The following is a 13,589-nucleotide window of genomic DNA, read 5'->3' as shown; positions in this document are numbered from 1 at the left end:
TTGTTTTGTACCATTTTATCTGCAAAATTCTCCCTAATGTTTGATCATTCATGTTGAGCAGTAGAAAACCCAGACGTCAACATGTTTGTTTGTTTTTGCATTTATTTACTGCAAACTCTGTTATTTTAATGTAACAGAGCAGCAAAACACTCTGGATTTGCCTCAGCTACAATAACTCTAACAAGAGTTCTTTCATCTGAACTTGCCATTTCCAGCTGTCTGCCAGAGTTTTTCACTCGTGTTAAAATGTAATGGTATGTAAATTCAGAGTGCATTAGGTCCAACGTCATGTCCTTCGATTCAGTTTACTCAGCTATTAAGGCGGGGTTTGGTTGTTCACACTGTCACTTTCCTCAAAACACACTCCATCAGTTTTCAAACTTAGACACAGCCATCAGTGAAGCCACACACACATATACAGATAGATACACACTCACTCCCACACACAGATTGATGCACACATGCAGCTTCAGCCTTTTTCCTCTGGGTATTGCTGATGTGACAGAGAAAACCTGGCTTGATGTAGCGGGGTGAGGATTACAATCGCATGCTTTTACATATCCTCGCATAGACACATGCGCACTCACAAGCACACACTATGCAGGCTCTGAGCAGATGGATAAAATAGAAAGGATGTGACCAGAGGAATGATGCATGACAGGGACAGCTGCGGTAAGCTCACTTCATTCAAGATATACAAGCTCAGTCACCGTACACAAGCAGCAGAGCAGAGTGTCACAGCAAGACACAAGTACGAACTCTTAAGTGGCCTGTTATGCAAACACTTAAAGAATAAAGATGCACATTGCATATTTCATAAAAAATGAAAAAAAGCAGCACCCTCGTTGTATCCTTTCATTAATTTCATACAGTTTATCTTAAACCCAGCAGAAGAACAACAGCAACAGTACAAATCAAACATCATGTCAGGGACGGATATGGAAATTTTGATTAGCTGGTACGTCTACACTTGATGAAAAATTATCCCCGTCTCGTTCTGATCCCTGCACTTGAAAAACAGAAGTGTCTCTAACTTTGTAAGATGAGGCGGCAGTGCGGAGTTCATTTTTCAGAGAAATTCTGGTCTCTTCATTGTCAGCTCTTATGAAGTTGTGGCTCCGGTCAAACACAAGGGCTTCGAAGTAAGATTGAGTCTGCTGCAAATGAATGCTGCTCATCATTCTTGTCTGTTTTAATGTTGGATTTCATGCAACTATACAGCAGACTTGTGATTGTATTTCTTACTTTGATAAATTGATACTCTTGGTAATCTATTAAAATTACGATAGAAAAAAAATGTGCAGCCGATTCAGCCACACACACTTTTTGCATGCCTTAAACAAACAATATAAGAGCAGTTTCTTTTAAAGGCTCAGAAAAATGTGAATCTGACAGATGTCATCTGAATCTCATCGCAAATTATGAAAGAACTGTGAGAAGTGTTTTTCATGGGATTGAGATGCCAACCTTTTAATTAAGAGACAACCATTCCCACCGCTGTGCCTCTGCTGTCCTATTGTTGTTGTTTTGTGCAGCCAATGTTTACTTCCACAACAAGCAACAAGACAAAAAGGAATTCTACAACACATCTGATATAATCTTGTCAAACAAAATAAAAAAACTGACATTTTGAACCATTCATTCTTTCAACAGACAGCTGTGAATAAACTGACACATGATTTTAACATTTTACACCCAGAGCACAGAGTAACAGCTATGATAATACACAAACAGTGATTTATGGCTGGCTGGAGGAACATCCTTCTTATCTTAATATTTCATACAGCAGCAGCAGAACCGACGAGTTCTCCATTTTTAATGTCTTGAGAGGGTTTTACAACCAAACCTTGAGTGGATACAGTAAAAACAGAGAAATCTGTTTGTATTACTATTGATGTTGTTGTCTTCAAGTTTTGGGGAATATTTTGTTATTTCAAAAGAAAAAGGCATGTCAGGCATGTCTCAACAGTCAAGAAAAGTAAAAATCACAGCACTTAGTTGCACCTGCTCTGCCTAAGTTTTAATGTAGCCTGGTATGACTGTTACTTCTTGTTAGAGACAGAGTTCACAGACATGTTGGAGACAGCACCAGGGGCCTTTAGTACAGAGCAGGATCAATGTCTTAGCAAAGTAACCTCAGGGTTAACCCTGGTTTATTGATAGCACAAAGCTTGTTCATTTCTTATGAGGATGGATCACCATGGTGGCTCACTCTGAGCTAACCTGCTCCAGAGCAGGGTAAATTGGAGGTTGAATCTGATCCTATAAATTGCCCCTCCAACTGGCCAATCAGCTTCTCCGAAACAACAGCCTGCCCTTTGCTTCTGAACCAAGCGGCAACCTCCGGTCTGAGAATACGAGACAATGTGGAAGTGCTAAAATCTGCTGTTTCTCAAATGTTTGCTTGAGGCTGGCTCCGAAAGTACCAGAAGTCACATACACACCAAGCCAAAAAAAAAATTTCAAAAAGGAAATTAACCTATTTACAGCCTGGTTCAAAAAACGTCTCCTGTCTGAGTCACTAATTTTACTACCGGCACCCACTGTACAAGGGGTGAATTTTTTTCTAACTTGGCCGTTCAGACGATATTAAGATCGCGAGCTTCCTCAATAAGAGGCACAGCTGAGGGTCACGTGACCGACAGGCGCCCTATGGCTGTACGGGCTTTACGCAAAGCCCTTGCCACTACCAATATGGCAGCTATAGTCGATGTGCTTCATTTTCCGTTTCAGAAACAGACGGGTGACGTTGGCGAGACTACGTCCATGTTTTATACAGTCTATTTCCTGAATCCAGAAGACAGAGCTGCACAACTTGTACCGGTTATTCCACTACTGATCTGACCCACTGCATATGATGATGCGTTTTACTGGAAGTACCTGTTCTCGCGGCCCGGACTTATCTGCCTCTACAGGGTAGACTACACAGTCCACAGGAGCGGTTCACTGACTGTCCCGCAGGTGTTAAACTAGGAAGGCATAATCAAGGCAATCAAACATTATTTCTATAGCCCCTTTCAAACATATGCAAAGTGCTTGAGGAAAAGGATGTAATGATAATGTGAAACAGCACAATATTCTATCATGTTATTCCTACACTTCAAATAATGCGTTTGAGGGATTTCTTTTTCCAAAGGGGGACAGTGTATTTTAGTTTGGCTAAATTGTAAACTCTTAATCTGGGTCAGACCTCAACTCAGTGTTTTGACATGATTCCATTTTGGGGACAACTTTAAGCTCAATTGTAGCATGATGTTGTGACACGGAACAGACCAACTTACCAGGAGCAACAATGTTTTTGTACTTAATTTTTATTTGCCCCCACATCCTTTTCACTCCAGAGGGATTACATCTGGGGAATGAGATGATAGTTGTAATACATGTAATTTATCTGCACATGTTGTTAATTAGATTCACGAGTGTGATCAGTGTCAGACTGAGCCATTGATCAGTAACTTGCGCATTTACACAGTCTGCTATGCATTGCCACATATTTTGCCTGCGACTGGCAGCCGCCACGGTATTTCCTTTTATGTTACTCGGGCTCTTTCCTCTTCAAATTCAATCATGATCAGACATTGTTTCTCACAGGGTAAATAAGGCGCTCTGTCACTCTGCTTCTGTGTGTTTGTTGCGCTAACGATTGCGATTGGTCAGCTGCCTCTGAGCCCTCCCTCCGTATGTGCGTTCACAACTCTTGATGAGACAAACTTGGGTTGAGTTACCATGTTGATAACTCAGGTGGTGCTATCGATTATCCTAAGTTGTCCTATCCTAAGGTAGTTGCACTTTGTGCTATAGGCCCCAGCTGAGACAGTCTCATCAAATCCACAGCAATAGGCCTTAGTCTGTGCAGAGTCATTTACCCTCATGGCTCATCCTTTGAAAGACTGGACAACTTTGAGGATGAGGAAGAGCAAAGGGTTTAACATATTTTTTGTTATCCGCTCCATTGGCATTTTCACTGAAATCGACTACTTCTCTTAGAAATGGATGATGGCCATGACCGTTACTTTCACTTTCATTTTCTAAGAGTGGAAATTATTTCATCTGCACCTAAATATGGAGCTTTAGTATCAGCATTTGTTGTGGTTGATGCTGCCACCACTCAATATCACTGTTGCTGTGTTAGACTAGCTGTGGGCTAATTGTCACCCTATTATAATGCTTTGTCACATTTCATCTTTTCATTGCTGTTGGTAGCAAACACTTCATTGAGACAGAAGCTTTTAGCCGGCGGAAGAGAAAGTGTAATTTCTGACCATGTTACAGATTTTAGTGGAGACCCTGCACCCTGGACCACAAATAATTATATACAGCTTATGTGTGCAGTTTATACGTAATGACAGGGAATGGTATTTTGAACTGTTCCTTCCAAAATCCATTTTGTAATCCATGATTGTGAACTGCAGTATCTTTCCTTTTGCTTGTAACAGGCGTACATGCTTTTTCCCCTCCAAACTGGTTCAGTTGATTGCCTGTAAGTCCAAGCACTGGAATGAAGAAACACTTCTCTGAGAGTAAACATTCAATCAGTTTGAGCTTAAGTTCAGGACAAGCTGACAACAGATATAGTCACTATCCCAACAAACATCAAACCCAGTTTGCACAGTGACAGAAAACAACTTGGAGCTAAGGAGGAGATCACTGCTGCGGCTGCAACCTACCCATCAGAGGGACAAGTTTATTCATCTGTGGGATCCAAAATCCAAACATGTAAGTCTGAAGTCAGCACTGAGGTAATGTTAATGTTCTGTTCATTTTATCCAAACAGTGTTCCAGTTTGTTTGTTTTTTTGTACAGGGATACTAAAAATGTCGGGCAAGTGAACTACAAAGCAAATGTGGTGTCACCTCTTACCAGGTGCAACCAGATAGCAAATGTTTTATTTATGTGTTTATTTATCAAACAATTCTTTTTAATGGTTTACCATCAAGAAGAGGCTTTAAAATCTCTTTTCCAAGAGTGTCGTGGCCGAGACAGGCAGCAGAACAGTTAAATTGTTGCAACAGACACAAATACAAACATAACACACTTAACAAAAACATCTCGGACAAATGCATCTGCCTCAAAATCATTCAAGACCCACTTTAAAGCATCCAAGTAGCGTTCGCCAATTTTCAAGTCTCTCTGTAGGTCGTTCCCGCAGGAGGGAGCTGCAAACTTGAAAGCCAAGTTCAATCCTGACCCTTGACACAGACAGTAACAGAAGATCTTGCATACAAGGGTAATGAGTTTCTGTGTTTTTCTGTACAATGTAGGCGATGAGATAAGGGACAAGAAGAGCTAAGATATACTTATGAATGGAAAAATACCAATGTTTCAGTCTGTAAAATGTTATCGGTGGGTTCCATGAGTGGGATTCTTTATCTAGTCCTTTAAGACATATGGATCTTAGTGCTATAATAAGCTAGTAAAATTAAAGTGACTGAAGTGACTAAAATATATTGTGAATATTGTTTTCTCTTGCTTCACACTTGACTGCTCATCTGCAGTGCCATCATCCAGTGCTATCACTGTCCAGAAGCAGGACAGTCAAGCGGCTAATACAGGCTCTAAAAGAGGTTGGAACTTTCATCACCTTATCAAAACGCTCAAGCCACATTTCACCCTTCTCACACTATTTTCTCCACTGATGCGGTTCCCAGCACACAAAGGTACTGAAAACAAATTGACTAAAGCCCAGAGCCATGCTCTCACTACAGGTAGCTGGACCTCATGGGCAAGAGAGGGTTACCTTGGTGTGATGGTTCACTAGATGTCGGATTGTACACCAGACCTGGGCCCTGTATGAAAGTCACTCATTTGGCAGATGAGTTGACAGAGCCAGTGAGTATAAGGAAGTAGGAGAGGTCAAAGATGTCACTCTCAGTGCGCAGTAAATATTGTGAATATGCTCCATGAAGCTGAAGGACTTGGCCACAGATGAGTTGAGAAACCCTGTTTTGTTCATCAAGTAAGAGATTTTAATCTTGCCTCAATACAAGTTAAAACATTGTGTCACAACTCAGTGAAATACAACAGATGAGTAAGAAATCTGCTCTGTCTTACTGGACAAAGGTCTGGCCATCTCTGTTAAGGACATTGCAATGTTGAATGACGCTGAGCACAAACTGGAAGAAGAAGTGACTGTGAAACTCAAACCACAGAAAAACGTGGCAACTGTCAAGCGCCATACAATAAACCACAAATCAATTACTTCTGCTTTCAATTTTATAATTATCCACTCTTAATCTATGCATGGGTCCAGGTCGGAAAAGATGAGTTCAAAAGGCTCAGGTTTATGAGGATGAATAGCAAGCCACATTTGTTCTCTTTACAAAGGGATTATTTTATGTATTTTGTTAATTTGACACATTTTGGGGGGATAAAGTATTTGAAGGTAGAGGGGGTGTTGTGAAAATCTTTTCTCATTTACCAAAAGTGGTAGTTTAATTGGAATGGATTCACAAAATGTCTCAGTTTTTGTGTGGTTCATATCCATAAAGTGACTCGTGCTTTTAAATAGAACGGATAATGCTGGTATAGATTGTATCAAATTGGATTGGAATAAAAGGACATCATCTGCATATAAGGTCAGTCTACTCTCCAAGCTTCCAATTTAATTCTAAAAATATCTGAATGAGATGTGATCTCCATGGTCAGCAGTTTTATGGCTGAGAATGAAATAAATAGTCTACAGATTTCTCTAATTAAGCAGAAAAGGACCAGACATGGTGGTATTAGTCGAGACTCGAGCTGAATGGTGTGTGTGTGAAATCAACCAAAAAAGAATCCATCAAGGTTCAACCACAAAATGAAAGCTTTAAATGCATCAAGGAATATAGTGACTGAATTTGTTTGCAGCGTGTACTCTCTTGAACAATGAAATCAGTCTGCATGAGTCATATTTTTGTTGGTGATTTATGTGGTTTTAAGAGCATTGTAATCAAGTAATCCGTGGACAGCTGGCCTTTTTTGAAAGATTCATCCATCACTGCTTCAAGAGATCATAGTTTGAATTGACCCACCTACATTAAATGAGCCCATCTTTAGCCCTTAAATGGTAATATGAACAAATCCAAATGGTCCAAGAAAAACAGTATTTTTTCAGATGAGAAATATCTGTAATAAACTTAAAACCACACTACTTTTTCACTTGTGTTGTTTATTGAAGGTCTGGGGACTGTTTAGGATTCTTCAGTGTGTGTAAAGTTAACACAGCTTGCAAATCAATATATAGAAAAGCCTCATATGTTGTTATGTCAGGAAAAAGTCACTTCCCAAGGGAACCTTAAGAGCAATAGAGGACCATTCAGAGTGCAATGTCATCATCCAGAGCTATTGAGCTAAAACTAGGAGTCAATACGGGGCAAATGGCTTTCATTGTGTTTCTATAGCTCCCATAAGAGTACAGGGGACTGTGCAAACAACCCGCTTTCAGGTGATTGGTGTCTTTATGTTACAATGTGAGGCAAATTCAGACACTCCTCAGCAATCCTGAACAACTCCTGTACAGTCTTGCAGGATGAAAAACTATCAAAGCTTATGAATAAGTGCCTGTTGATCCAAGACAGTCATAATAAAGCTTTGTTTAGCAGCATGGGTTTTCTACTCTAGTTTGTTTGTCAACTCCAATAACAGAGAAGAGATGAAAACAAACAAGACTATAATAGCCTCTTTTGTTGTCTTGGCACACAGAACACATCCAGACCCATAAAAACAGGTTTGTATTATGTTCATGGAAATAAATGAGACTTGTTTCAGGGAAATGCACTTCGTAAGATGGTACGATAATTCTGAGATACTCCACTGTTTGTTGGTTCAACAATAACCTCATTTTGTTATGCCGCTGCTGCAACCAACAGCTGTTAACATCCCCCTCTTGCTCCTTTGCTCCCCTCTCCTTGCTTTTTGTTTGTCCTTAACTGGCAGAACTGCTCTCGTCTTCACTCTTTCCCAAGGTCAATTAGAAAATGAGTGCAGCAGATTAGCACTGATGAATTACCCTTTAAGTACAGTGACAGAGGGTTGATGGTTTGTGGCTCAACATCAAGTCTGTTACTGTACATCACGAACACTTAGCCACACACGGGCAAAGTCACTGCTCAGACAGAAACTCAAGGTTAGAATATCAAGTTAACTTGAATTGTATTTTTACCACGACACTCCAAGGTTAACTATTGCCAGCATAAAAACTGATATTTCTTATATCAATCCCTTGTCTAACAATTGTAAGCACTGTTAGCATGCTTTGTCTTGCAAACACTGTTCAAAGCTTGCTGTTTAAATGTCAGGCCCAGCTTTGAATCCAACAAAAAGTAAAACAGCCCACGAAGAATAAATTTGACTGCAAAAAATTTGGGAGCCTCGTGGGTTATTGAATTTATTGCCATCTCAAAAATTAGATCACAAGAAATTATATAACCATTAGATTTATGCTAAGGTTGAATCCTTACTGGTACAATAGCAGAGCTTTTAAAATAGAAATGAAGACATGATACTTCTAACAGCCCAAATACACCAGATAAATCTCCCCTATGTAACAGCACCGCATCAGATATGTCTTCATTCAAGTCAATGTGTCAATGGATCCACTCCTTTGCAATCCAGCTGCAGCAAATACACAACAATCCTATTTTTGCCAGATGCTGGAGCTGTGACACGTCAATTCAACAACGGGACAGGAAGTTGTGCATGGAAACTACCTGAACAACACCCATTGACTTTAAAACAAAACAAACCAGATCGTATTTAACTTGACTAGTACAGCAATCTGACATAATGAGTGCAGACAGGCCAAGAGTCAACAGGTTGGAGGTTTTACAGCACAAACAAAAATGAGGAGAGGCTCAATAATTGATTAAGGAGCAAGGGAACTCTGTATTTTTGCGACTCCAGCTTTCTGGTGTCCCGCAAGATGCACACCTGAACATGCAGTTGGTGTGAGTTGATATACACAGTCAACCAACAACAAAGCGGAGCCGTACTGGGGACTCATCTGGTGTATTTTAGCCATAAAAAAGAAGTAAATGATGCACCTCTGGGTGAAATTTTTCAATACATTTTTGTCAGGCATGGGAAACATGTCATCAATATGGCTTTCAGAGAGTGTCCTTTGTTCTGTGGCAATTTTAGTGAAATATTTTGAGCTCTCACACTGTTACACGGAGGTAAGGCTGTAAACACTTCCCTCATAATCTTTTGGCCATGCAGGCTGGATTTTTTTACATCACATCCTCTCAAATAGTTTTCGGGGTGATGATTTGCCAAGCAACATCGTCATGTAACTTGTATTCCCCAAGGTGCAGGTCAGCATAGTGTGGCATAAATGTCTGTTTCATGGGTCACAGTTGTTACGGATTAGCCCATCCGGGTCCAGAACATAACAGAAAAAAAAACATATAGCTAACCCCTAACCTGAAGTGTACCAGTGATCCAAGACAGCTAGAGAAAGAATGGACTGGTTTTCACGCAGAAACAACCGAAAGCAGGATAAGCTCACCCACACGTCCTTCGGCCGGGCACCTGGCGAGGATTGCTCCGGTCGGCGTCGAGTCGAATGGCGGACTCTGTCGTAGCTATGAGCGGCGAACCCAGTCTGTATAGCGGTGAGCGGCGAACCCAGTCGGCTTTTTCTCAGTTCAGTTTTTATATATTGGTTGGGGTTCAACAAAAAGGAAAAGAAATGTTGGTTTTTCTCGATTGGCAGCTGTGTTGCATCCACAGGCGTCTGTCCGTCGGCGTCTTCCAAGATCCTCCCAGCCGCAGCCCATTTCACCTAATGGCTCATGAGGTCTTACAAAAGAAGGAGACAGGCGTCCACTTCTGGCGCACCTCAAACATGATGCCTTCAAGTCCATCAGAAAACACAGTTATGCCACCACAGCTTAACCCACTTTATTTCCATCGTGAAAACCAGTCCAAAATAAATGAGAAAACAAAAGAAACCCCAAAAAGAAGAAAACGAAAGAAGAGGATCCATCTAGCCTTACATTCCTAACACAGTCAATGTCACGTTTTAGGGAACAAGAGTCTCCTTAAAGGTGCAGTCAGCACAAACTTGTCTCACCTACGTTCAGCTACTGCCAACCGGTGTTATAACTGAGTGAAACACTCACACCAGCAGTGGGAGGAGGACCCATTCTTCCACAGTAGAGTAAACACTCTTCAGCGTATGTGGTTCCCATGCAAGAGTGTACAAATTCTTTGGTTAATGTGGTAATATCTCTTGAAATTATAAGTTTGGGTCTTTGGGCCTTAAATTGCCTAAAATGGCTACACTTTACACAGAGAAAGGAATTTATTTTTAATATATGAAAAACTGAGTGAGCTGTTTTGTTATGACTCTTTATTTCTTCTTCTATCTTCTCATCTAGGACCACTTGCGCTCCCTTCTCAATCTCCACTTCTAACATAGCCTTGGGCTAAAGAGTGTGTATCGTGATGATTTAGAGGCCCACATAAAAATTGTGCGCACAGACACCAGGACAGAGGCGGGAGAGCATTTGTGTGTGTACAAAAGGAGAAATTTAAGGATGTGCTGGGATTTTTGGCAAACTATGTAGCATCACAAATTACTCCAACCACCAACGGAGCCTCATTTCCATTTAATTTCAGCATGTCAATTTGTTGAACCAAAGAACACTCTTCATTATCACCCTCTGCATTGGAAAAAATCTATTTCCTGATGTCATGTACATGACTCTATGAATCCACAGCAAGGAGGAGGAGGAAGAGGAGGAGGAGGGAGGGGGGTCTTTTTACAGCTCTGCCACATTTTGATTCAGTCTCCTGTTAGGCTCCACACTTACTTCCATGTGGGAGACATCAAGAAGCTGAGGGAGGCAGGAAACAGGGGGGAAGCATATATTTATATATGTAGCTGTGCTGTAAATGGGACAGGTTGATAACTTGGCACGGCAGAGAGGTTTGCAGGAAAAATTCAACTGTGATGTAGAGAAATAGACACTGAATGGATGGAGGAAAAAATGTTGAAGAGCTGGACACTTTGAAACAGAGAGACAGTAGAAGATGGATACGACTGGAGGAGAAGGATGGAGAGAAAGGATTTCAGTGTAAGCAAGTAGTCAGTCTAAAAATAGCCTTGATGATATACGTCTGAGAGCATCTAAATGAGTGTTTGTGCATTTGGTGTGTTTGGGGGGGGGGGGGGGGGGGGGGGGGGGGGGGGTGAGTAGGAGATTGTGCCGAACAGGAGACAGACTGAATTTATTACGTTATATTTACAAAAGTGCAGAATCCCAGATTAATGAGTCCAGGCCTGAGTGACTGAGTGAGTTTTATAACTTGCACAGACGTTGGTCTTTGTGGGATTTTTGGGCTCTATTTTGAGAGGAGATTTTTGTGACACAGTCAGCACAAATGTCACTCTGATCATATCGAAATCAGTTATTCAGCCTCTTTGCCTTCTCCCATGTTTGTGCGCATGTGCTGCTCACAATCAGAGCTGCATCTCTCAGCATACACTCACAGCTGAGTGGATAAATGAGCAGAGGGACATGCAGAGCACATATCTCTGCTGACAGGCCACATGTGTGAATGACACGATAAGGGTTTTTCTCAGGTGACACTTTAAATAAAGGTTACGCACATTATATTGTGAGGCAGGGGAAACAGAAGAGGAGAGGAGGGACTGCAGAAAGGGGGCGGGTGGAGTGTCTGGGGCTTTCAGGAGTGATGACAGTGAAGAATACTTCTGTTTCTTTTTTTAATGAGTTCCACGCAAAAAATAGTTTCATTGCATTTTTTAAACCTACTGACTGTCACACTGTAAACTGTCCCTTAGATTAGCATTTGTTCATTGTGGATCACAGACTTTAACAACACAAATGGACCAACAGACAGAGAAGTGATAGAAATACAGATTTTAAACATGCTCCCAGAAATCTGAGAAAATCTCAAGTTTCAGATTGAATTCACATCAGTGGACTCAGCTTAATATGTCAGTTACTACCTGATAAAAAGATATTTCTTTCAAACCAGACATCACTGTAGTGATGCTGCACATTTCAAATCTTTTTAAATTGTAAAACTGGAGTGTGATACCACACATTTTGTGTGTTTGTTTACTCAGTCAACACCCTGAGTCTGACAACAAAATAGATCCTTCACTCAAAGGCTGTCAAAATGAAAGAAATCTTCCAAACTCTAAGAAACACAGTGATCTTAAGTCCAACTGTTTACTGACTGTGATTATGTGATGCAGTGTGAAAACCTTCCTCGTGAGGTCTTCCATGTTTTTCTCAGAGTGGAAAAGGATATTCATCACAAACACAGTCTCATGGCTTCTTCTGAATGAATGAGACACTGACAGGAACACAGAGCCTCTGGGGCTTTTTATCAACACAAATTATAAAATACACCTCTTTTGTTCCAATGGAACAAATCAGTGAATATCACATCTTAGGAGAGTTTAAATTGTTTTATTGATATCACTATTACCAGAAAGGAAGCAAATGTGAAAACAGAGAAAGGGAGACAAGCAGAAATGCAATACACAAATAAGTGTTGTCTCTGTGAATTACAAGCACACAGCGATAGAACAATTTTCACCCTGAGAAAATTGTGTTGAGTGCTCTCAAGTGGTGTGTTTGTGTAAGTGTGCAGTTACGTGTATGTGAGTTTGGCACAGAGGTCACACTTGTATGTTGGTGCTATAGTAAGCAGACAGGACACACACATGTCCTCTCCTCTGCCAACACTCATTAACACTGTGAGACCCTTTGGATAGCAGTGTTTAGCATCCTATAATGAGTTTCCCTCCAGAGCAGTGGGTTTGAATGTCATTCACAGTCAACTGTAGTTTGAGCTGGGAGGTGCTGATGTGTGTGGGTGGGTGGAGCAGTGGGCACCCTGTTTGTGTCTGTTTTCAGGAGACAAAGCAAACAGACATGAGACGCCTCTTATGAAAATGAGGGAGTGCAAACAGACAAACGAGAGAAGGCAGAAGAGGAGGATTTATAGAGTATTACGACTGTGTCCGGGGACGTGTTCTCAGCAGCTCCCAGCACGGACAAAATGCCAGAACAAGTGTGACAGACAGCGTGCATCTTTCTGTGGGCATGCGCTTTCGAGCAAGATAGTCTACTATTCAATTAAGAGCCATGGAGCTCATGAGACTCAACCACTATTCTGAAACAGATACAAGTTGGCCTGCCATGAAGTCCACAATGAAAGGTGGCATTTTCAGTGTATAACCTTTAAGTTGAAGAGGTGTTTCAATACAACAGCTGTAGTTTGACATTTCTGAGCAATGCTGATGAAAACAAACCTGAGAAGTCCTTTAAGTCGATTTCATATGCTTTTTTATACTTATTATAGAAGAGTCACCAGAGTTGACTGTTTTAAATAAACATTTATGGCAGAAGAAAAGCATTCATTTAAATGATGAAGTTTAAACAGTTGAGCAGAATGTAACAAGAAATGTAATGATGTTTAGATTACACTTACACATTTTCCTTATGGGCAGAAAATAATGACAGGTTTCTTATTATTACTCTGAAACAAAAAGTTTCTTCTCTACTTTTCAGGTAGAGTTGTAACTGACCGTTTTGATGTAATGACTTGAAGGTACTGTGAGGACCATC

This window comes from Halichoeres trimaculatus, unplaced genomic scaffold, assembly GCF_033239565.1.
Source record: "Halichoeres trimaculatus isolate MK-OKI-2021-1 unplaced genomic scaffold, fHalTri1.1 fHalTri1_scaffold_10, whole genome shotgun sequence".
Taxonomy (NCBI): Eukaryota; Metazoa; Chordata; class Actinopteri; order Labriformes; family Labridae; genus Halichoeres; species Halichoeres trimaculatus.
Note: the sequence above shows the minus strand (reverse complement) of the source record.